Raw genomic sequence first — 24,107 nt, 5'->3', positions numbered from 1 at the left:
AGAATTTGTTGTTACCCAGATATAACACAAATTTGTAGTATATGATAATTGAGAGTCAGTTCTCCTACCATAGTGTAATATATTTTTTAGCTCATTGACCAGGGGTCTTCCTTGTTTGCTTTTAGAACACTCTCTCCTGTACCACGGCCAACAGGCCAGAAAGAGTTGGTAAAGACTACTGATAACTATCACTTATGTATCATTTTATCATGTTCTGAGCACTTTAATGTATTTTAGGTTATTTAATCTGTCTGAAATCTCTTCAAGGCAGGACTTGTTTCCTTTCTTGAGTGAGGAATCTCAGGCTTAAAATGTTGTGTCTCACATCTAACATTCAACAAATAGCAGAACCAGGTTCAAATCCAGATTTTCTGACTTGGAACAAGCTACGAAGAATGTAGAATGTAGAAGAGCTGGTCTGTAGACCAAGAGAATGAAGAAGAGTTGGTCTTTAGAAACATTATTTGTGGTCCATCCCCCAACCTAGTCAATGTGTTGGTGTATTCCCAGAGTATAGCTAACCTTGAAAAAATCCTTATAATAATTCAATTTCTCTGTATAAACCAACTTATCTACTTGTGTTTCAGCAGTACCAATATTACACTAAAACATATCTATGACCATCTCCCAAGACTAGTGTAGTTTATTCTCTGAAAGAAAGGAAAAATTATCCCAGAGCTTACTAGAGCTCCAAAATGGGGAATGTGGAGTTAATGCGAGTCTCTTCATAAATTATCAAATTATCTTGACCTTCAAGAAAAGTTCAGGAGGTGCTTCCTTCATTCTCCTTGCCTTTCTAGTTTCTTTTTAATTTTATTTTTAAATTTTATCCTCTTTCTGAATACCAAGGAAATGTTTCTAAGGAGCTCCACTCTGGAGAGCAACTTGTCCAGGTCCCTTTGCTCTGTCTTCTGTATTCAAAGCCATCCATATCTTTGCCTTCATGACCTTCAAATTCAGTGCTTCTTAGGGAGCCTTTGATTTGCTCTCTTTTGTTCTTCTCCTGACAGGACTGGCAAGTCATTAGATGTCCTCTCTGTGTATCTGTCAAGCTAGCTGTATTTCCCAAGTCATAATTGGGCCATACAGTTTGACATGTATGCTTTTTGAGACAAGGGAAAAGGATGTTAAAATTGAGATTGTCCCAAATCTTCAGATGTATGGTCATCATACCTATCTATGTGTATTTTGTGTCCTTTATTCTGTGGCTGTAACTTTCCTTTACATGAGAACAAAGGAGAGGGACTTGGATACCCTCCATTCCTGACTGGATATGCAGCTTGATTCTGTTATGTCTTCTTATTCACTACACCTCTCCACAAATGTCCTTGAAAAAGAGAGACTAGTTCATTTAGAAGCATCTCAGGGATATGTTATCACTCTCTTTAGCATGACTTTTCTCCAAATTGTTGCACATGATATTCAGTAAATATTGTGGAATGAGTGAATAAACAAATTGAAATAAGGCTGATGTTTTGTTTTGTTTTGTTTTTCCCCAGCTGTAGCATACAACTGCTCTTTGTGGTGGTTATTCTTCTGGTTTCCATTTTTTGATCCTTGGCGTGTGCCACAAAGGTGAGGCAAAAGCTAACCCAGACCCTGAATTTTTCTGATAGTATCTCTGATAAGCTGTGATAACTTAGTGACATTAGAGAGATGTCAAAGTCTTTTTTTTTTTAGGTCTCATAACATTTATTTATTTCTTACTGATTAATGCATTCAACATGAGTTTTGGTGTTCACCTAACATTCATACAGTATACCACAGGCTAGAAATAAAATGATCAGTAAGCAGTGATTGCTGTGCCCTCAAGTTTCAACTCTGTTCGGTGAGTGAAACTTTAAACAAATACTTATGATAATAAAGATATTTTTATTTTTTTAATATTAATTTATTTTAATTGGAGGCTGATTACTTTACAATATTGTATTGGTTTTGCCATACATCAACATGAATCCACCATGGGTGTACACATGTTCCCCATCCTGAACCCCCCTCCCACCTCCTTCCCCATCCCATCCCTCTGGGTCATCCCAGTGCACCAGCCCCAAGATCCTGTATCATGCATCAAACCTGGACTGGTGATTCGTTTCACATATGATATTATACATGTTTCAATGCCATTCTCCCAAATCATCCCACCCTCGCCCTCTCCCACAGAGTCCAAAAGACTGTTCTATACATCTGTGTCTCTTTTGCTGTCTCGCATACAGGGTTATCATTACCATCTTTCTAAATTCCAAATATATGTGTTAGTATACTGTATTGGCAATGGCAGCCCACTCCAGTACTCTTGCCTGGAAAATCCCAGGGACAGAGGAGCCTGGAAGGCTGCAGTCCATGGGGTTGCTGAGCGTTGGACACGACTGAGCGACTTCCCTTTCACTTTTCACTTTCATGCATTGGAGAAGGAAATGGCAACCCACTCCAGTGTTCTTGCCTGGAGAATCCCAGGGACAGGGGAGCCTGGTGGGCTGCCGTCTATGGGGTCGCACAGAGTCGGACACAACTGAAGCGACTTAGCAGCAGCAGCAGCATACTGTATTGATGTTTTTCTTTCTGGCTTACTTCACTCTGTATAATAGGCTCCAGTTTCATCCACCTCATTAGAACCGATTCAAATGTATTCTTTATAATGGCAGAGTAATACTCCATTGTGTATATGTACCACAGCTTTCTTATCCATTCGTCTGCTGATGGACATCTAGGTTGCTTCCATGTCCTGGCTATTATAAATAGTGCTGCGATGAACATCGGGGTACACATGTCTCTTTCAATTCTGGTTTCCTCGGTGTGTATGCCCAGCAGTGGGATTGCTGGGTCATATGGCAGTTCTATTTCCAGTTTTTTAAGGAATCTCCACACTGTTCTCCATAGTGGCTGTACTAGTTTGCATTCCCACCAACAGTGCAAGAGGGTTCCCTTTTTTCCACACCCTCTCCAGCATTTATTGCTTGTAAACTTTTGGATAGCAGCCATTCTGACTAGCATGAAATGGTACCTCATTGTGGTTTTGATTTGCATTTCTCTGGTAATGAGTGATGTTGAGCGTCTTTTCATGTGTGTGTTAGCCATCTGTATGTCTTCTTTGGAGAAATGTCTGTTTAGTTCTTTGGCCCATTTTTTGATTGGGTCATTTATTTTTCTGGAATTGAACTGCAGGAGTTGCTTGTATATTTTTGAGACTAATTCTTTGTCAGTTGCTTCATTTGCTATCATTTTCTTCCATTCTGAAGGCTGTCTTTTCACCTTGCTTATAGTTTCCTTTGTTGTGCAGAAGCTTTTAAGTTTAACTAGGTCCCATTTGTTTATTTTTGCTTTTAGTTCCAATATTCTGGGAGGTGGGTCACAGAGGATCCTGCTGTGATTTATGTCAGAGAGTGTTTTGCTTATGTTCTCCTCTAGGAGTTTTGTAGTTTCTGGTCTTACGTTTAGATCTTTAATCCATTTTGAGTTTATTTTTGTGTATGGTGTTAGAAACTGTTCTAGTTTCATTCTTTTACAAGTGGTTGACCAGTTTTCCCAGCACCACTTGTTAAAGAGATTGTCTTTTCTCCATTGTCTATTCTTGCCTCCTTTGTCAAAGATAAGGTGTCCATAGGTGTGTGGATTTATCTCTGGGCTCTCTATTTTGTTCCATTGATCTATATTTCTGTCTTTGTGCCAGTACCATACTGTCTTGATGACTGTGGCTTTGTAGTAGAGCCTGAATTCAGGCAGGTTGATTCCTCCAGTTCCATTCTTCTTTCTCAAGATTGCTTTGGCTATTTGAGGTTTTTTGTATTTCCATACAAATTGTGAAATTATTTGTTCTAGCTCTGTGAAAAATACCGTTGGTAGGTTGATAGGGATTGCATTGAATCTATAGATTGCTTTGAGTAGTATACTCATTTTCACTGTATTGATTGTTCTGATCCATGAACATGGTATATTTCTCCATCTATTAGCATCTGCTCTGATTTCTTTCACCAGTGTTTTATAGTTTTCTATATATTTGTCTTTTGTTTCTTTAGGTAGATATATTCCTAAGTATTTTATTCTTTTCGTTGCAATGGTAAATGGAATTGTTTCCTTAATTTCTCTTTCTATTTTCTCATTGTTAGTGTATAGGAATGCAAGGGATTTCCGTGTGTTGATTTTATATCCTGTAACTTTACTATATTCATTGGTTAGCTCTTGTAATTTTCTGGTGGAGCCTTTAGGGTTTTCTATGTAGAGGATCATGTCATCTGCAAACAGTGAGAGCTTTACTTCTTCTTTTCCAATTTGGATTCCTTTTATTTCTTTTTCTGCTCTGATTGCTGTGGCCAAAACTTCCAAAACTATGTTGAATAGTAGTGGTGAGAGTGGGCACCCTTGTCTTGTTCCTGACTTTAGGGGAAATGCTTTCAATTTTTCACCATTGAGGATAGTGTTTGCTGTGGGTTTGTCATATATAGCTTTTATTATGTTGAGGTATGTTCCTTCTATTCCTGCTTTCTGGAGGGTTTTTATCATAAATGGATGTTGAATTTTGTCAAAGGCTTTCTCTGCATCTATTGAGATAATCATATGCCTTTTATTTTTCAATTTGTTAATGGTGTATTACATTGATTCATTTGCGGATATTGAAGAATCCTTGCATCCCTGGGATAAAGCCCACTTGGTCATGATGTATGATCTTTTTAACGTGTTGTTGGATTCTGATTGCTAGAATTTTGTTAAGGATTTTTGCATCTATGTTCATTAGTGATATTGGCCTGTAGTTTCCTTTTTTTGTGGCATCTTTGTCAGGTTTTGGTATTAGGGTGATGGTGGCCTCATAGAATGAGTTTGGAAGTTTACCATCCTCTGCAATTTTCTGGAAGAGTTTGAGTAGGATAGGTGTTAGCTCTTCTCTAAATTTTTGGTAGAATTCAGCTGTGAAGCCATCTGATCCTGTGCTTTTGCTTGTTGGGAGATTTCTGATTACAGTTTCAATTTCTGTGCTTGTGATGGGTCTGTTAAGATTTTCTATTTCTTCCTGGTTCAGTTTTGGAAAGTTGTACTTTTCTAAGAATTTGTCCATTTCTTCCAAGTTGTCCATTTTTATTGGCATATAATTGCTGATAGTAGTCTCTTACGATCCTTGGTATTTCTGTGTTGTCTGTTGTGATCTATCCATTTTCATTTCTAATTTTATTGATTTAATTTTTCTCCCTTTGTTTCTTGATGAGTCTGGCTAATGGTTTGTCAATTTTATTTATCCTCTCAAAGAACCAGCTTTTGGCTTTGTTGGTTTTTGCTATGGTCTCTTTTGTTTCTTTTGCATTTATTTCTGCCCTAATTTCTAAGATTTCTTTCCTTCTACTAACCCTGGGGTTCTTCATTTCTTCCTTTTCTACTTGCTTTAGGTGTAGAGTTAGGTTATTATTTGACTTTTTTCTTGTTTCTTGAGGTATGCCTGTATTGCTATGAACCTTCCCCTTAGCACTGCTTTTACAGTGTCCCACAGGATTGAGGTTGTTGTGTTTTCATTTTCATTCGTTTCTATGCATATTTTGATTTCTTTTTGATTTCTTCTGTGATTTGTTGGTTATTCAGCAGCGTGTTGTTCAGCCTCCATATGTTGGAGTTTTTAATAGTTTTTCTCGTGTAAGAGATCTAATCTGCATTGTGGTCAGAAAAGATGCTTGGAATGATTACAATTTTTTTAAATTTACCAAGGCTAGATTTATGGCCCAGGATGTGATCTATCCTGGAGAAGGTTCCGTTTGTGCTTGAGAAAAAGGTGAAATTCATTGTATTGGGGTGAATTGTCCTATAGATATCAATTAGATCTAACTGGCCTATTGTATCATTTAAAGTTTGTGTTTCCTTGTTAATTTTCTGTTTAGTTGATTTATCCATAGGTGTGATTGGGGTATTTAAAGTCTCCCATTATTATTGTGTTATTGTTAATTTCCCCTTTCATACTTGTTAGCATTTGTCTTACATATTGTGGTACTCCTATGTTGGGTGCATATATATTTATAATTGTTATATCTTCTTCTTGGACTGATCCTTTGATCATTATGTAGTGTCCTTCTTTGTCTCTTTTCACCGCCTTTGTTTTAAAGTCTATTTTATCTGATATGAGTATTGCTACTCCTGCTTTCTTTTGGTCTCTATTTGCGTGGAACATCTTTTTCCAGCCATTCACTTTCAATCTGTATGTGTCCCTTGTTTCAAGGTGGGTCTCTTGTAGACAATATATATAGGGGTCTTGTTTTTGTATCCATTCAGCCAGTCTTTGTTGGTTGGGGCATTCAACCCATTTACATTTAAGGTAATTATTGATAAGTATGATCCCGTTGCCATTTTCTTTGTTGTTTTGGGTTCGAGTTTATATTCCCTTTCTGTGTTTCCTGTCTAGAGAAGATCTTTTAGCATTTGTTGGAGAGCTGGTTTGGTGGTGCTGAATTCTCTCAGGTTTTGCTTGTCTGTAAAGCTTTTGATTTCTCCTTCATATTTGAATAAGATTCTTGCTGGGTACAGTCTTCTGGGCTGTAGGTTATTTTCTTTCATCACTTTAAGTATGTCCTGCCATTCCCTCCTGGCCTGAAGAGTTTCTATTGAAAGATCAGCTGTTATCCTTATGGGAATCCCCTTGTGTATTATTTGTTGTTTTTCCCTTGCTGCTTTTAATATTTGTTGTTTGTGTTTGATCTTTGTTAATTTGATTAATATGTGTCTTGGGGTGTTTCGCCTTGGGTTTATCCTGTTTGGGACTCGCTGGGTTTCTTGGACTTGGGTGATTATTTCCTTCCCCATTTTGGGAAAGTTTTCAACTATTATCTCCTTAAGTATTTTCTCATGGTCTTTCTTTTTGTCTTCTTCTCCTGGGATTCCTATGATTCGAATGTTGGGGGATTTAACATTGTCCCAGAGGTCTCTGAGATTGTCCTCATTTCTTTTAATTCGTTTGTCTTTTTTCCTCTCTGTTTCATTTATTTCTACCATTCTATCTTCTACCTCACTAATCCTATCTTCTGCCTACATTATTCTACTATTTGTTCCCTCCAGAGTGTTTTTGAGCTCACTTATTGCATTATTCATTATATATTGACTCTTTTTATTTCTTCTAGGTCTTTGTTAAACCTTTCTTGCATCTTCTCAATCCTTGTCTCCAGGCTATTTATCTGTGATTCCATTTTGTTTTCAAGATTTTATATCATTTTCACTATCATTATCCGGAATTCTTTATCAGGTAGATTCCCTATCTCTTCCTCTTTTGTTTGGTTTGGTGGGCATTTATTCTGTTCCTTTACCTGCTGGGTATTCCTTTGTCTCTTCATCTTGTTTATATTGCTGTGTTTGGGGTGGCCTTTATGTATTCTGGCAGTTTGTGGAGTTCTCTTTATTGTGGAGTTTCCTTGCTGTGGGTGGGGTTGTATGGGTGGCTTGTCAAGGTTTCCTGTTTAGGGAAGCTTGGGTCGGTGTTCTGGTGGGTGGAGCTGGATTTCTTCTCTCTGGAGTGCAATGAAGTGTCCAGTAATGAGTTGTGAGATGTCAGTGGGTTTGGAGTGACTATGGGCAGCCTGTATATTGAAGCTCAGGGCTATGTCCTGTGTTGCTGGAGAATTTGTGTGGTATGCCTTGCTCTGGAACTTGTTGGGCCTTGGGTGGTGCTTGGTTCCAGTGTAGGTATTTCATGAGCTCCTATTGATTCATGTTACCTAGAGTCAGGAGTTCTCTTGTGTTCTCAGGATTTGGACTTAAGCCTCCTACTTCTGGTTTTCTGTTTTATTTTTACAGTAGCCTCAAGACTTCTCCATCTATACAGCACCGTTGATAAAACATCTAGGTTAAAGATGAAAAGTTTCTCCACAGTGAGGGACACCCAGAGAGGTTCACAGAGTTGCATGGAGATGAGAAGAGGGAGGAGGGAGATAGAGGTGACCAGGATGAGATGAGGTGGAATCAAAAGAGGAGAGAGCAAGCACTTCCTTATGTGTGCTCCACAGTCTGGACCACTCAGAGATGTTCATGGAATTATACAGAGAAGAGAAGAGGGAGGAAGGAGACAGAGGTGGCCAGGAGGATAAAGGGGTGAATCAAAAGGAGAGAGACAGATCCAGCCAGTAATCAGTTCCCTAAGTGTTCTCCACCATCCGGAACACACAAAGAGATTCACAGAGTTGGGTAGAGAAGAGAAGGGGGAGGGAGGAGATAGAGGCGACCTGGTGGAGAAAAAGGAGAGTCCAAAGAGAGGAGAGAGCAGTCAAGCCAGTAATCTCACTCCCAAGTAAAAATGGGTACTGAAGATTGGGTTCTTAAAGGTACAAAATTGATAACAAATACCAAAAAGCAAAGATTAAAAATCTAGAGTAGAGGTTGGATTTTCAAAAATTCAATATTAAAGAAAAAAAAAGACAAAGTCACAAAAATTATAAAATATATATATATGAAGTTTGCTTTAAAAAATAGGGTCTCTCTTTTTTTTGCCAAAGTAATAGTAAGTTATAAAAATGAAAATTAAAGGAGTAATAGAGGACTTAAAATTTAAAAAATTAAAATTAAAGAATGATAGTAAAAATAGTACAATTATATCTAGGACTTTCTCTAGTGTTGTTGTGGGGAGTGTGGGGTCAGTTCATTTTCGGATAGTTCCTTGATCCGGCTTATGTGTCTCAAGATATATAGGCCCCTTCCTATGTAGTTGGTGCTAACTACAGGGTTTTAATCTATTGCACCTGTCACTTCCAAGGCGGTTCCCTCTGTTTTAGCTTCTTCTGTTTGCTGGTCTCTTCAGTGTCTAATTTCTGCCCTGACGCAAGGGGGCAGTGGTGGACACCTTTCTAGGCTCACTGGTTCAGTCGTGCTGTGGGGAGAGAGGTACGCTGCAAACAGATAACACTGGCGTGTGCTCGCAGTATCTTGGCCACACTGGGTTTGCCCCCACTCATGGTGTGTTTTCTTTCCCTGTCTACATTGCTTAGGCTCTAGGTTGCTCTGCCGGGAACTCTCTGAGGCTGGCCCTGGGTTGTATGCACTTACCAGGTCTAAGCCGCTTAGGTTCAAGTACTCAGGTAGTCCTCAAAGGCGCAGACTCGGTTGGGCCTGCGTTTTGTGCCCTTCCCAGGTCTGAGCAGCTCGGGTGACCAGTAGTTTGGTGAGTGCAGTCGCTGCGACTTATCACCTCCCCTGTCCCTGCCGCTCAGTTTTCTGGGTGTACAACTGGCGCACCTTCTCAGGCGGATGTTTACCATCCAGATTCCCAAGAAGTCTTGGTTAGCAATGAAGCCTGCTTGCAGTTTGGTAGATAATGCCTCTCTGGGGCCACAATTGCCCCCTTCTGGCTCTGGCTGCCCTTGCCTGCCTGTCTCTGGAGGGGGATGGGCCAGTCCACAGCCGGCTAGCTCTGCTCAGTCCTTCATCTGTGAGCAGGCCTGAAGGTGTCTTAGGTTAGGGCTTTTCACGAGGTAGCTCTCCCACAGTCTGGTTTGCTATCTCAAGTCATTTCCCTCAGATTGCCCTCGGGGCATTCAGGCGGTCCTTACTCTAAGCAATGCATCCCGTGCCTCCCTGCCCAGCCCCCGCTTGCTAGTGGCAGGTGCAAGCGTCTGCACTGCTTCTCTGCTGGGGGAGTTACTGTTGGGCACGTAATCTGTGGGTTTTAATTATTTATTTATTTTTCCTCCTGGTTATGTTGCCCTCTGTGGTTCCAAGGCTCGTCACAGACCTGGCAGTGAGGGTGTTTCCTGGTGTTTGGAAACCTCTCATTTTTAAGACTCCGTTCCCATGACAGAGCTCTGTCCCTACCTCTTTTGTCTCTCTTTTTATCTTTTATATTTTTTCCTACCTCCTTTTGAAGACAATGGGCCGCTTTTCTGGGTGCCTGATGTCCTCTGCCGGCATTCAGAAGTTGTTTTGTGGAATTTACTCAGCGTTCAGGTGTTCTTTTGATGAATTTGTTGGGGGAGAAAGTGTTCTCCCCGTCCTATTCCTCTGCCATCTTAGGGAGATGTCAAAGTCTTGAACACTTCTGTTCTGCATATGTCTCCCATATCAGCACCAATGATTGAGTCCTAATTTTATTTGATCAAGACCTCTTGGGTATTGGAAATGTCTCCTCTATGTATCACTGCAAGCTTATATTAATACCGAGACTCAAGGTACTTTTGTTTTATGATTTAAATCTATAATATCCAAATCCTGACATATTTTCTCTGCACTAAATGAACTCAGACTTGCCCTGAATCTCAAGATATGACCCTAGCAATGAAAAAGGAGCCTTTATGAGAGACAAAAATACATTTTCATTCCGCTACCTGCACATCATATTCATTAGTTTGTTCCCAAGTCTAAGAAGAGGGTAGATGCTAACTTGATTTGTAAAGTTAATTAAAGTTGTTGGAACATGTCACATGACAACAGGGGATTCCGTGAATCTCAGTACCTACTCAGTACCTTTTGTTGGGCAACCACACATGATGCAGCTGAAATTTGAGTTTTCTCTTGCTCCTTTTCATTTCCTTAAGTGATTATGCAAGATTGTTAATGTCTTCAATGAAGTTTCGTTTACACCACAGAATTAAACTAGCAGGCAATCATGTTCCTGTCAATTTCGCTTTATAAATGGCATGATGACTAGGCCCGGGGCTGGTGATTTTCAATCTTTACAGTCTCAGAACATCTTTATTCCATGTTTCTTCCTTACATCTTTGTATGAGTGTCACATGAAGGTGAGGAGACGGCCAAGATGAAGGGAAGCTAAAGGGGGTCAGGAGTGGGCATTCCAGCACAAAGGTGTCAGGGAAGAACAGCAGAGGATGTTTGGGAACTGTAAACAGTTGCATAATCATAAGGGATTTGATTTAGGTCATACCTAATGGTCTAGTGGTTTTCCCTACTTTCTTCAATTTAAGTCTGAATTTGGCAATAAGGAGTTCATGATCCAAGCAACAGTCAGCTCCCAGTCTTGTTTTTGCTGACTGTATAGAGCATCTCCATCTTTGGCTGCAAAGAATATAATCAATCTGATTTTGGAGTGCCTGATGAACTATGGATGGAGGTTCGTGACATTGTACAGGAGACAGGGATCAAGACCATCCCCATGGAAAAGAAATGCAAAAAAGCAAAATGGCTGTCTGGGGAGGCCTTACAAATAGCTGTGAAAAGAAGAGAAGTGAAAAGCAAAGGAGAAAAGGAAAGATATAAACATCTGAATGCAGAGTTCCAAAGAATAGCAAGAAGAGATAAAGCCTTCCTCAGTGATCAGTGCAAAGAAATAGAGGAAAACAACAGAATGGGAAATACTAGAGATCTCTTCAAGAAAATTAGAGATACCAAGGGAACATTTCATGCAAAGATGGGCTTGATAAAGGACAGAAATGGTATGGACCTAACATAAGCAGAAGATATTAAGAAGAGGTGGCAAGTATACACAGAAGAACTATACAAAAAAGATCTTCACAACCAAGATAATCATGATGGTGTGATCACTCACCTAGAGCCAGACATCCTGGAATGTGAAGTCAAATGGGCCTTAGAAAGCATCACTACGAACAAAGCTAGTGGAGGTGATGGAATTCCAGTTGAGCTATTTCAAATTCTGAAAGATGATGCTGTGAAAGTGCTGCACTCAATATGCCAGCAAATTTGGAAAACTCAGCAGTGGCCACAGGACTGGAAAAGGTTAGTTTTCATTCCAATCCCAAAGAAAGGCAATGCCAAAGAATGCTCAAACTACTGCACAATTGCACTCATCTCACATGCTAGTAAAGTAATGCTCAAAATTCTCCAAGCCAGGCTTCAGCAATATGTGAACTGTGAACTTCCTGATGTTCAAGCTGGTTTTAGAAAAGGCAGAGGAACCAGAGATCAAATTGCCAACATCTGCTGGATCATCAAAAAAGCAAAAGAGTTCCAGAAAAACATCTGCTTTATTGACTATGCCAAAGCCTTTGACTGTGTGGATCACAATAAACTGTGGAAAATTCTGAAAGAGATGGGAATACCTGACCACCTGACCTGCCTCTTGAGAAACCTGTATGCAGGTCAGGAAACAACAGTCAGAACTGGACATGGAACAACAGACTGGTTCCAAATAGGGAAAGGAGCATGTCAAGGCTGTATATTGTCATCCTGCTTATTTAACTTCTATGCAGAGTACATCATGAGAAACGCTGGGCTGGAGGAAGCACAAGCTGGAATCAAGATTGCTGGGAGAAATATCAATAACCTCAGATATGCAGATGACACCACCCTTATTGCAGAAAGTGAAGAGGAACTAAAAAGCCTCTTGATGAAAGTGAAAGAGGAGAGTGAAAAAGTTGGCTTAAAGCTCAACATTCAGAAAACTAAGATCATGGCATCTGGTCCCATCACTTCATGGGAAGCAGACGGGGAAACAGTGGAAACAGTGTCAGACTTTATTTTTCTGGGCTCCAAAATCACTGCAGATGGTGACTGCAGCCATGAAATTAAAAGACGCTTACTCCTTGGAAGGAAAGTTATGACCAACCTAGATAGCATATTGAAAAGCAAAGACATTACTTTGCCCACAAAGGTCCGTCTAGTCAAGGCTATGGTTTTTCCAGTGGTCATGTATGGATGTGAGATTTGGACTGTGAAGAAAGCTGAGTGCAGAAGAATTGATGCTTTTGAACTGTGGTGTTGGAGAAGACTCTTGAGAATCCCTTGGACTGCAAGGAGATCCAACCAGTCCATTCTGAAGGAGATCAGTCCTGGGTGTTCATTGGAAGGACTGATGCTAAAGCTGAAACTCCAATACTTTGGCCACTTCATGTGAAGAGTTGACTCATTGGAAAAGACTCTGACACTGGGAGGGATTGGGGGCAGGAGGAGAAGGGGACAACAGAGGATGAGATGGCTGGATGGCATCACCAACTCGATGGACATGAGTTTGAGTGAACTCCGGGAGTTGGTGATGGACAGGGAGGCCTGGTGTGCTGCAATTCATGGGGTCGCAAAGAGTCGGACATGACTGAGCAACTGAACTGAAACAGTTGCATGGAAACAAGGTAGGAAATGGGAAGAGATGTAGCCAGATATGTTGTCAAGACCATGTGGGGAGAGGCAAGGCCACGTGGGGAGGGACAAGGATGTCATGTGGTACTGGGGAGTAGGGGCCTCCTCAGCAGGTACAGGGAGGCCCCCCAACCCAGGGGTGAGCCAGGAGTGGTGCTATTGGACTTGCATGCGTGCCTTGGGCAGCTTTGTCAGGGGGAACTTTGTGAAGCACAATCCTGGAAAAAGGAAATCACATTGGGAGGAAGCATGGAGGCCCAGGAAAGAGATGATAAGTGTTGAAACTGTCACTCAGTCATGTCTGACTCCTTGTGACCCCATGGACTTTGGCCCACCAGGTTCCTCTGTCCATGGGATTCTCCAGGCAAGAATACTGGAGTGGGTTGCCATTTCCTTCTCCAGGGGGATCTTCCTGACCCAGGTATGGAACTCAGGTCTTCTGCATTGCAGGCAGATTATCTACCCACTGAGCCAGAAGGTAATAGAAAAGGGGAGGATGGGCTGAATCTGAGAGGTATATTAGGGGAGGCGCAGGGCTACGTGGCTGACTGGTTGGGTGGATCTGGTTGGGGAGGGAAGGAATGAGCCCTCGTTATGGTGGAGACGGGGTGAGACAGGAAGGGGTTGTGAGGGGGCTTTGGCAGCTGTGAGAGACAACTCAGGAAGAGCAGCAGCAGTTTTGTCCTTCATTTCATCAGGATTTATTGAGGGCCTTCCTCAAGGTCAAGTGCTGGCAGATGGTGAATGGGGTGCAGGAGACATGGCGTTTGAGGTTCTGGTGTCATAGCCACAGACCAATGTGTGACAGTGAGAAGTGGAACTTTGAAGCTTGCAGCAGGGGTGGGCCAGAGATGACAGATCTGTAAGTCACCAGCTCATAGCTGGTGGTTGAAACTGAGAGTAAACTTACTTACCCAGGGAGCCCATGGTGGAAGAAGAACACTGAGCTTGGCAGAACTCTAGATGATATAAACATTAAAATGTTTATACAATTACTTTTTTTTAGTAGGTACCCCATGCACATTATATATCCAAAGGGTTCAAAAGGCTGGAGAGAAGTGAGTTTTTCTTCAGCCTTGTCCCCTGGCTGTCCTGCTCTCGGCACTGTAACCGCCTTTATTGGTTTCTGGTGTATCATTTCAAAGATACTCTCTATAAATGCAAATGTTTGCAAGTATGTTTGTGGTGGTTGGGATCATTTCAAACAGTGCCATCTCGTGTTCAGTCTGGTTGAGTGGCAGTCTTTGAGGACCTACCTACATGCAGATGTCTAACAGTGAGAAATAGATCTTTGATGCTTGCAGGAGAGGTGTGGGCCTGAGAGAACAGTTCTGTAAGTCATCAGCCCCCAGGTGGGAGTTGAAACAGCAATAGTGAATTATCTGCTCCTGGAGTGTTCATTCTTTTCCAGAAATGCAACACAGCGGGAAAGAGAGGAAGGACTGAGCAGGGGAAAGAAAAACAGGGAGAGAATGGGTGTGTAACCTCAGGAGAAGTGAAGATGGGGCGGGACATTATTGCTTTCAAGAAAATAAATTACTAGAGAAAAAAAAGACAACACTTGAGGTTGTGTTTTGTTCCAAATAGCTAAGGGGGTGGAGAAAATGAAACTTTGTGATAAAATGGAAGCATAGGGCGTTTGGAAGACTCAGATGGACACCCCAGAGACACGCCTTCTCTATTTGTTTACTTTCCTTAAGACTTACACTCTGGGAAGTTTCCGGAAGCCTTAAGAACCGGAGGCATCTCAGTATGCCTGAACATATATGGGGTGTTTTTCCTTCTAAAAACGTTCTAGCAACATTTTCCTGCAGCCTCATGATGTACAAAGCAGCGCCCTGCAGCTCGGAGCGTCTCGGCTGTGGATTGCTGCCCTCTAGTGGCCAGCAAGGAACCTCCCACTCCGGCTCTGCCTGGCTTCACTGTGACTTCAGTGAGGAGAGGAGATGGGGACTGGGGTTTGTGCTGAGTGTCTGAGTGACTGACTATGTGGAGGGCTCCTTGGGAACATTGGAGACTATCAGCCTCTCTACCCAATCCACCATTTACCCAGATAAGAAAATTGTCTTGGTCCAGAACACATGGAGGCAGCCATTAGGGCCAGACTTGAACTCATTGTTTCTATGATGTAAACAGTATTCTAAAGATAATGCTTTCTACTTTCTCTGATGAAAGAGATGGCAGGCAAGATGTGGTTGGAGCAGACCCTCGTGAATATGTCAGGAGGGAAATCAAATGGAAATAGTGTAAACCAAACAAGTTTGTAAGCTCTAAAGAAGTACATGTATATACAGCATTATTTTCGGGGAAAATATCAGTAATTACGTGGCCTCTGCAATAGATTCTTGGGCAAGATGTGCAGCTTCTCCAAGCTTCAGCTGGCCCATCTGGGGATAACAATACATCCTGCATGTATGTGTGGCTGAGATCATATGAGTCAATGGTTGAAGTGCTTACTTTACCTTTCACTGTGTTTGACTGACACAGTATTAAAGATTTAATAAATTTAGCTATTATTTATAATGAGGCCCATGCACCTCGTGCACAGTGAGGCCAAACAAAGTGAAATGTCAGAGTCTGGAGCAGAGAAAGATTCATTGCGGGCCATGCTTCTCAGGTAGCTCAGTGGTAAAGAATCCGCCTGCCAATTCAGGAGACACAAGTTCGATCCTTGGGTCAGGAAGATCTCATGGAGGAGGAAATTTCAACCCACTCCAATATTCTTGTCTGGGAAGTCCCATGGACAGAGTACCCTGGCGGGCTACAGTCCATGGGGTCACAAAGAGTCCGACACAACTTACCAACTGAGCAGACATGCAAGGAGATAAGGTGGCTCATATCCGAAGAACCTCGTGCTCCCAGAAGGGTTTCAAGGGAAGCACTTTTAAAAGCCAGTTGGTGGGGGGAGGGGGGCGCCTGGGGAATCATGCACAATTCTCTGATAGTCTGATGAGGAAGCAACAGGGTGGTGTCACAGGGGTTAACTTTCTCAGTCCTTAGGCTCCAGGAAGCCTGGGACTTTGCCCTCATGGTCATCAAGTAATTAATATCTTCTATTTGGTGGGAGGTTTTTGCTTCTGCAAAGCAACTCAGGAAATGTGTATCAAATGCAATACTATTATCCAGGTACTTCAGAGAGGAGCTAAAGCAGAGTATGTGGGGGGGAAGGCACCATAGGGTCCTGCTCGGTTACATTATTATTACTATTTTACTGTTTTATTGTGTTGGCTATTCTTTAGGAGATACAGCCCCAGCTTCAGCTTTATGACAGACTAGGAGAACCCTTCCATAAATAGAAATTCTACTTCCAGTTTATAAGGGTGTTTCAAGTCCACGTTGATCCCACTTAATTAAAGTAGCACTTAAAATTCCTCATAAAGCTCTCCTCAAAGAGATGGAAGGCTCGTTCTTCTAAGGGGAAAGGATGTACTTGAATGGCCACTTGATATGAAGAAACTGTAGAAGCGATTGAAGTGAACTTTGAAGGCCTTGATAAAATGGACCTCAAAGCCCTCACAGGCTGAAAATTTTGAATCACCTGACTCTCTGACCTGCTTGTGGCCTGGAAATTCATGAGCAGAGGCCAACAGCAGAAGGGACCAGAGACACGTCTCCGCACAAGCTTGTGGCTGACCCCGCCCCGCATTCTGGAGGGAAACTCCATTCTCTCCTCCTCAGTGGCGGGCACTCGGGTCCCTTTCAGTCACCCAGGGATGCTCCTGGAATGGCACACAGGCTGCCCATGACGGCACCCTCCCTCCCAGCGTCACGTGCCAAGAATGCTTTCCTAATGGAGGAGAGACGGGCATCAAGCTGAAGGAAATGAAAATAGTAAGACTCTGCAGGATGACTGAACAGAGACCTAAGGAAATGACTGACAATAAAAACTGGCAAGGATGATTTAGATACCAGTCTGATCTTTGCATGATATAGACATTATAACTTCTTGTGTCTTGGCAGAAAATAATGCAAACATCATCATCTAATTTGTCAGTTCCGTCTGACAGTCATAGCATTAATAGAATGCTGTGATTAGGGTACAGAGAGAAGAAACTATACAAGCTTGAATTGTGACATAGAATATACTTAATTCTTTATGGAAGGATAGACAGACAAGTTGGTGAATTGACTGTACTACATAATGGACTATGAATTCCTAAGAAGGATCCTTCACTATAAGTCAACAAACATTTCAATATAGACAGTATTAAAGGAATTTCCCTGGTGGTGCAGTGGATATAAGAATCCGCCTGCCAGTGCAGAGGACATGGGTTCAATCCCTGGTCTGGGAAGATCCCACATGCTGGTGCAACTAAGCCCATGCACCACAATGCAACAGAGTAACCCCCTCTTCCTGCAACTAGGGAAAAGCCCATGCAAAGCAACAAAGATCCAATGCAGCCAAAGGTAAAATAAATAAAAAATTTTAAAAGCTATTAGTGTCTGGACTTACAGGGAAAAATCATATCAAAATAGCTCATGTTATTGAGCATTTACTGAACACCAGATGCTGTGCAGAGTACTTTTCACACATTATCTCATTTTATTCTTGAGACATACAGCAAATTTTCACATTTTACTGGGGTTCTTTAGAGAATGTCTTCCTTTCCCTTCATATGATTTACCACAATTCATCATTATATATTGTTTGGCTATTTGATGTCCAAACATTATGATTGATGTCCGATGTTATAATTGCAGTGTAAGTGGAATCTTTTCTTTTGAAATACGGCTGGGTCCATTTTTCTTGCTGGTGGTGTTGGGGAGGCAGCACTGGGCTTTGCCTCAAGTTTGACCCCTGCTCAGGGTAGCAGTAGTCTGTGTTTCGCTGTCCGCAGACTGAGCAGAGTCTGCCCCTCCTGGTTACCAAGTGCTGCCTTTGCATACTGAATGCACTGCAACCCAGTGTTCTCTCCCTCCCCAACCTCTACCCTCACCTCAAGAAGAAAAGAAGAGCTTCCCCTTCAGCAGCCATTCCTCTAATACATTGAAATCCAAGAACATCCCTGAAGGAGCTCATCAACATGAACACTTAAAACCTGCAGAAGCACTGTTGGAAGTGGGAACATGAAGGAAGCTGCCATGTTGCCAGAGGAAGAGGATCTCCGTCAATGGATGACAGTTAACACTATGCATTTCTTCAGCCAGATCACAACTCAGCATTGAAACAAGCTGCAGATCCAAGATCTGAACATCACTGGGAAGATGATACTAGTTTTGACAGCAGTCATGTGTCCTGCTCCAAAATATATTGACCATTTGATGCCTTGAGTTCAGGATGAACTTTACTGTGAAGCTTTTTCCTTCTAAGATTGGTGCCCCATTTCCCCAAAATCTTATATCTGTGGTAAAGACTCTTCTAAAGCATCTGTCCAGAGTTTACTGCCCACCTTTCTTACCAGCACTTTGATTCTGTGATGTAGCTGCCAGAAAAGGCCTGCCATAGCGTGCCCTTTAAGTGCTTTATTTGTTCAAGATTTCAATTTGACTGATAGAGGAGAGTTGGCACCACTTCAGGAATTCATTGAGTTTAGATTGAAAGACAAGTTTCTTTAACACAGTTATCCTCTTGCTTCATGTACCGTTTGACTTGTCTTATTGCTAATCTGCCATAGACTTGTGTTGGAGGTTGAATTGTGCACCGCCCCCTCCAATCATATGTTGCAGTCCTAACCCCCCAGTACCTTATTTGGAAGTAGAGTCCTTGCAGATGTAATTAAGTTAAAATGAGGTCATTAGTTTGGACTCTAACCCAGCATGACTGGTGTCATATAAAGGGGAAATTTGGATATAGAGACATGTACAAAGAGAGAATGTCCTGAGAACATGAAAACTTAGACACATCACCCCTTTATTTAAGTCCAAGAGGGAAACGCTAACAAATCCTTCCCTCACAGCTCTCAGAAGAAACCAACTCTGCCCAAACCTTGATTTTGAACTTCTAGCCTTCAGAATTGAGAGACAATGCATTTCTGTTTTTCTAAGCCATCTGGCTTGTGGTACTTTGTGTCCTGGCAGCCCTAGCTAATACAACCAGTGATACAAACTTTGAGACACCTTGGTACAGACACCCATTGTCTGTGTTAACTGATAAAATTATTCCAGTGGTAGGTTGGCTTCAAAGTAAAAATACAAGAGTGTAGTTAACTTTGATCTACTCGAACACCTGTTATTTCATGAAGTCACACTTGTAATATATGATGACTAACCTGTACTTTATTAGTTTAACATTGTTTCTTTGCTGAAGAAATTGAATCTTTTTCCGATGACAACATAATGGATAGTGAACATTTCAGCCAATAATTTATTGGCTTCCAAAAGGTTTGAAACCAAATTTCCTAACAGTACAATCATATCACCAGATAGGTTTTATTCTACTTCAATCTAAACAATAAAAAGAGACTTTTATTTATTTTTTTTTTACCATTTAGAACGTATGTATTACTTTGTATTTTATTTTCATGTTTGTATAGAAGTGCTTTTTATAGTTAATCTACGTACTTACCTGTCTACCTACCTCACTATCTACCTTTAAAAAAATTCATAATTGCTATTTTAATAAGTACTATATGACACCTGTGGTATAGGAGCAACTAAAGTTTTTCTTTAAATTCCTTTTTATTTTATAATCTTTGAGATTTTTATCAACATAAACATATCTACATCATTAGGAGGGCATATCAGTTCAGTTCAGTTCAGTCGCTCAGTCTGACTCTTTGCGACCCCATGAATCGCAGCACGCCAGGCCTCCTGTCCATCACCAACCCCTGGAGTTCACTCAGACTCATGTCCATCGAGTCGGTGATGCCATCCAGCCATCTCATCCTCCTGCCCCCAATCCCTCCCAGCATCGGGGTCTTTTCCAATGAGTCAACTCTTCGCATGAGGTGGCCAAAGTATTGGAGTTTCAGCTTTAGCATCAGTCCTTCCAATGAACACCCAGGACTGATCTCCTTTAGGATGGACTGTTTGGATCTCCTTGCAGTCCAAGGGACTCTCAAGAGTCTTCTCCAACACCACAGTTCAAAAGCATCAATTCTTCGGCACTCAGCTTTCTTCACAGTCCAACTCTCACATCCATACATGACCACTGGAAAAACCATAGCCTGACTAGATGGACCTTTGTTGACAAAGTAACGTCTCTGCTTTTCAATATGCTATCTAGGTTGGTCATAACTTTCCTTCCAAGGAGTAAGTGTCTTTTAATTTCATGGCTGCAGTCACCATCTGCAGTGATTTTGGAGCCCAAAAAAATAAAGTCTGACACTGTTTCCACTGTTTCCCCATCTATTTCCCATGAAGTGATGGGACCAGATGCGGGTGTGTTTATATACACAGAAATGATATATATAAGAAATTATTAATATCTTTTACATCTTCTAAGGATAATCTTATAGATTTCTATTTTCAAATGCCTCATTCAAATTAATTTTAACATATGACGAGTTTGGTTAAGAAAAAAAATCTTCTAAAACATTATCACAAACAGAGGTCTCAAAGCTACTATTTTCATTCATGTTATAGTGTGGGAGTCCACAAGCTTTATCCCAATAAAGATAAATTAAGGAAGACCACAATAAAAGTCATGAAGATATCTAAAAGTATAGCACAGCTAAGTTATGGTGTGCTATCTATTCTTTAAGGATTGAGCCCTCACAGGAGTTCTGTTCTTTTTAACTGTTTTAGTATCCATATTCAAAACACTTTATTTCAGTTAACAAAAAGGACCTTCCCCTTAAATAAGAAAGCACCTATTTTGCATTTGGATGCTAGGACTTACTCCAGCTAACTGTTTAGAATATATTGAGGCAGAACAAGTCTACTGGAAGATTTGCAAAAAAACGAAGCTTTAAATTCCCCTACATTCTGTATTTCAGAGCCATGATTTTCTTAGTCGCTCACTGACCTCCTTGATGGCTTTGATGAAGGTTAGATTTGATAGTAATTTTTGTTATTTATTTTTATTATCCCACTAGGCTATAAAGAAAATTGTTGTTTAGAAAATTCCATTTATTAACTCAATTTTAATAAATTCTTAAATACATACAGCACTTGAAAGAATTTTCATCTAATTTATATCATCATTTGTTGAGTGGAACAGTGGCTGTCACTGGTGGCAAAAGAGAAAAGCCCTTTGTGAAACTAACTCATGATTGCCTGTCAGCCATTTTGTAGGGGTATCTAGGTAATGCCTAGAAAGTTACTGCCTCTCAACTTTAAATTTAACCTTGTCACCTTTATTTTATTTTTCCAGAAGAAATTAACTTCTATTTTTCAACTAGAGTCACATTTTCATCTTCATTTCTAGTATTTCTGTTATTTTCCAACACAGGGAGTCCTCACTTTTCTACAAGTATTTTCAGCACTAGAAATCCTTTCTTTCCTCATGACTAAGCTTCAAACCAAACATCATCAGATCCCAAAGATGCATTTTTTGTTAACCACAAACCAAAAGCTTGTAATTTGAGACTCGTGCTGTCCTTTATTATTTTTAATAAGCACAATTATCACCAGGTACACCAAAACCCTGATACTAACATTATTTGTTTGCATTCAAGGCCAGGGAGCCGAGGGTGGGAAGAAAGCTGAAAGAGGAGCGAATGGGAGAGGATGCCACCCTCCTGACTTGGCTCAGAAGCTAAACTTTGAGGAGTCAGAAGAAATCTGACTTCTGTTTCACTTTCCTGGTATCTCTCTGTGCCCTAAGCCAGAGTGCCTTGTTCCATAACCCGTACTCCCCTGCCCACTCCAAATCACAAGGCCACTATTCTCAGTATCTGTGATCTTTGCTCCTTGTACCTAATCCCACTCATAGGATGGAGAGAGCTTGCTATGTTGTGTAGTCAATCTGTGGTGCTTTTATCTTCAGGCTTTTAAAAACAAAAACTTTTAAACCATGGGACCATCATAGATCTTTGTTTGAATATGGACGATTCCATGTGCTACCGTGTTGGTTTTGGCCACCAAATGTATCTGTCTTATTCTTCTTCCATGATTTTATAGGACTGCTAGTTAATGAAGTGTTTAATGGTAGACTTGTAGCATCCTAACTCAGGTAGCTTCCTAGTTGTTCTGGAAAAGTAAATCAGTGCTCATTGTGACTTTCACAACAACAAAGGGCAAGTTCCTCTAGTATTGCAGAGGCCCCAGGGCCAATTTTACTGGTGAATTCAAGTGTTCCAAACTTTTGAGTTTTCCTTATTATTCTCTGGCCTTTCTCTCTGAGTGATGAGGTTAAACCAGAAGTGGAGCTTCTTAATCATGGTATCACTATGTCATTAGCAGAAACAAATCAGGCCTAAAGAGTATACGTCCTGGAAGTTTGTTTCCAAGTAGACTCAAATCATGGTGCTGCTGCTACTCCTGCCTCTGAGTGTAGAATCCTAGCCAGAGAAGTACTGGCCTGGACAGTTAAATTCATTAAACAAGGAGGTCATTAGGCTGAGGTGATTGTAATGCCACTAGGCAAGTCAACTAAAACCTAAGCCTGCAAATGCCTCAAGGTTATGAAATTGAAACCTAAGAACAATCAGTCACAACAAGTCACCTAGGCTTTAAGCTGTAGCCCATCAGAGAATTTCCTTTCTTTGCTTCTGCACTTCTCTATATAATCTCTTCCCTGGCTCCTCCTGGCAGTGTGCGCCTAACTATTTCCAATTCCACTGGAATCAATTTTTACTCCGATAAGCTCATAAAATTTTTAGTATGCCTCAGTTTATCTTTTGACAGCACCAAACCCTGAACACCTTCATGGAGGGCCGTTATGTCCTCCTGCACATTCAGTATGGTGAGTAGATTTGATTTTTGCTACTGTAGAATTTTGGTAAAAAGGGAAAATGAGCATCATCTGTTTTCAATCTTAGTAAGTTTTGCATTATATTCTGATGTACCAGGCTGTAAAAGGCTTCCAATGGTAGTAGGGACATTACATGAGGTGGCAGTAATTTTACCAAATCAAGTGCATTGAAATTTGTTTGAGGTTTTTCTGATTATCAAATTCTATGCCAAGCGAGTATTCTGTAAATCCAGATGGATTACCAGTGGGCTGTACACTTGTTATGGAGCAACACTACATATTGGGCCTACATCAGAAATAGTAAGCCTTGTTTGCCGTCCAAAATATTTTTAAATGTTCTTTTTATAAAAAAATTAACCAATTTTAACCAATTGAAGTATAGTTACAGTGTTGTTAGTTTCAAATGTACAGCAAAGTGATTCAGTTATTCATATATATATATACACACACACACATATATATATTCAGATTATTTTCTACTATAGGCTCTTACAAGATACTGAATATAATTCCCTGCACTATACATGCTATACAGTAGGTCCTTGATAGTTATCTATTTTATACATAGTAGCGTGTATATGTTAATCCCAATCCAATTTATCTCTCCCCTACCCCCACTATGTCATTTGGTAACAATAAATTTGTTTTCTTTGTGAGTTTAATTCTGTTTTGTAAATAAGTTCATTTGTATCTGGAGTGGGTTGTCATTTCCTTCTCCAGGGGATCTTCTTGACCCAGGGATTGAACCTGCATCTCCTACATTGCAGGCAGATTCTTACCATCTGGGCCACCAGGGAAGCCCATTTCCTTTGGTAACCATAGTTTGTTTTCTTTGTGAGTTTATTTTTGTTTTGTAATTAAGTTCATTTGTATCATTTTTTTTAGATTCTACGTATAAGTGATATCATATATTTATTTTTCTCAGTCTGACTTACTTGGCTCATTATGACAAACTCTAGTTGCATCCATGATGCTGCAGATGGTATTATTTCATTCTTTTTTATGTCTCAGTAATATTCCATTGTATATATAAACGTCTTCTTTATCCATTCACCTGTTGATAGACATTTAGATTGCTTTGATGTCTTGGCTATTGTAAATAGTGCTGCTTTGAACATATGGGTGCACGCATCTTTTCAAATTAGAGTATTGTCTGGGTATTATGCCCAGGAGTGGAATTGTTGGATCACATGTCAAGTCTATTTTAGTTTTATAAAGGAACTGTCATGCTGTTCTCCATTGTGGCTACACCAACTTGCCCTCCCACCAACAGTGTAGGAGGACTCCCTTTTTTCCACACCTTCACCAGCATTTGTTA

The 24,107-nt window shown here is 40.8% G+C and overlaps 1 protein-coding gene and 1 pseudogene across 6 annotated transcripts in view; both read left to right on the top strand.

Annotated features, from left to right (window-relative positions):
- PRRG1 (proline rich and Gla domain 1) overlaps positions 1-24,107 on the top strand; it is a 356,881-nt gene that overhangs the window by 140,292 nt on the left and 192,482 nt on the right. The window lies entirely within an intron of this gene.
- On the top strand, positions 13,791-19,329 carry LOC112582023 (annotated as a pseudogene).

Source organism: Bubalus bubalis, chromosome X (assembly GCF_019923935.1).
Source record: "Bubalus bubalis isolate 160015118507 breed Murrah chromosome X, NDDB_SH_1, whole genome shotgun sequence".
Taxonomy (NCBI): Eukaryota; Metazoa; Chordata; class Mammalia; order Artiodactyla; family Bovidae; genus Bubalus; species Bubalus bubalis.
This window is presented reverse-complemented; position numbering and strand designations above follow the sequence as displayed.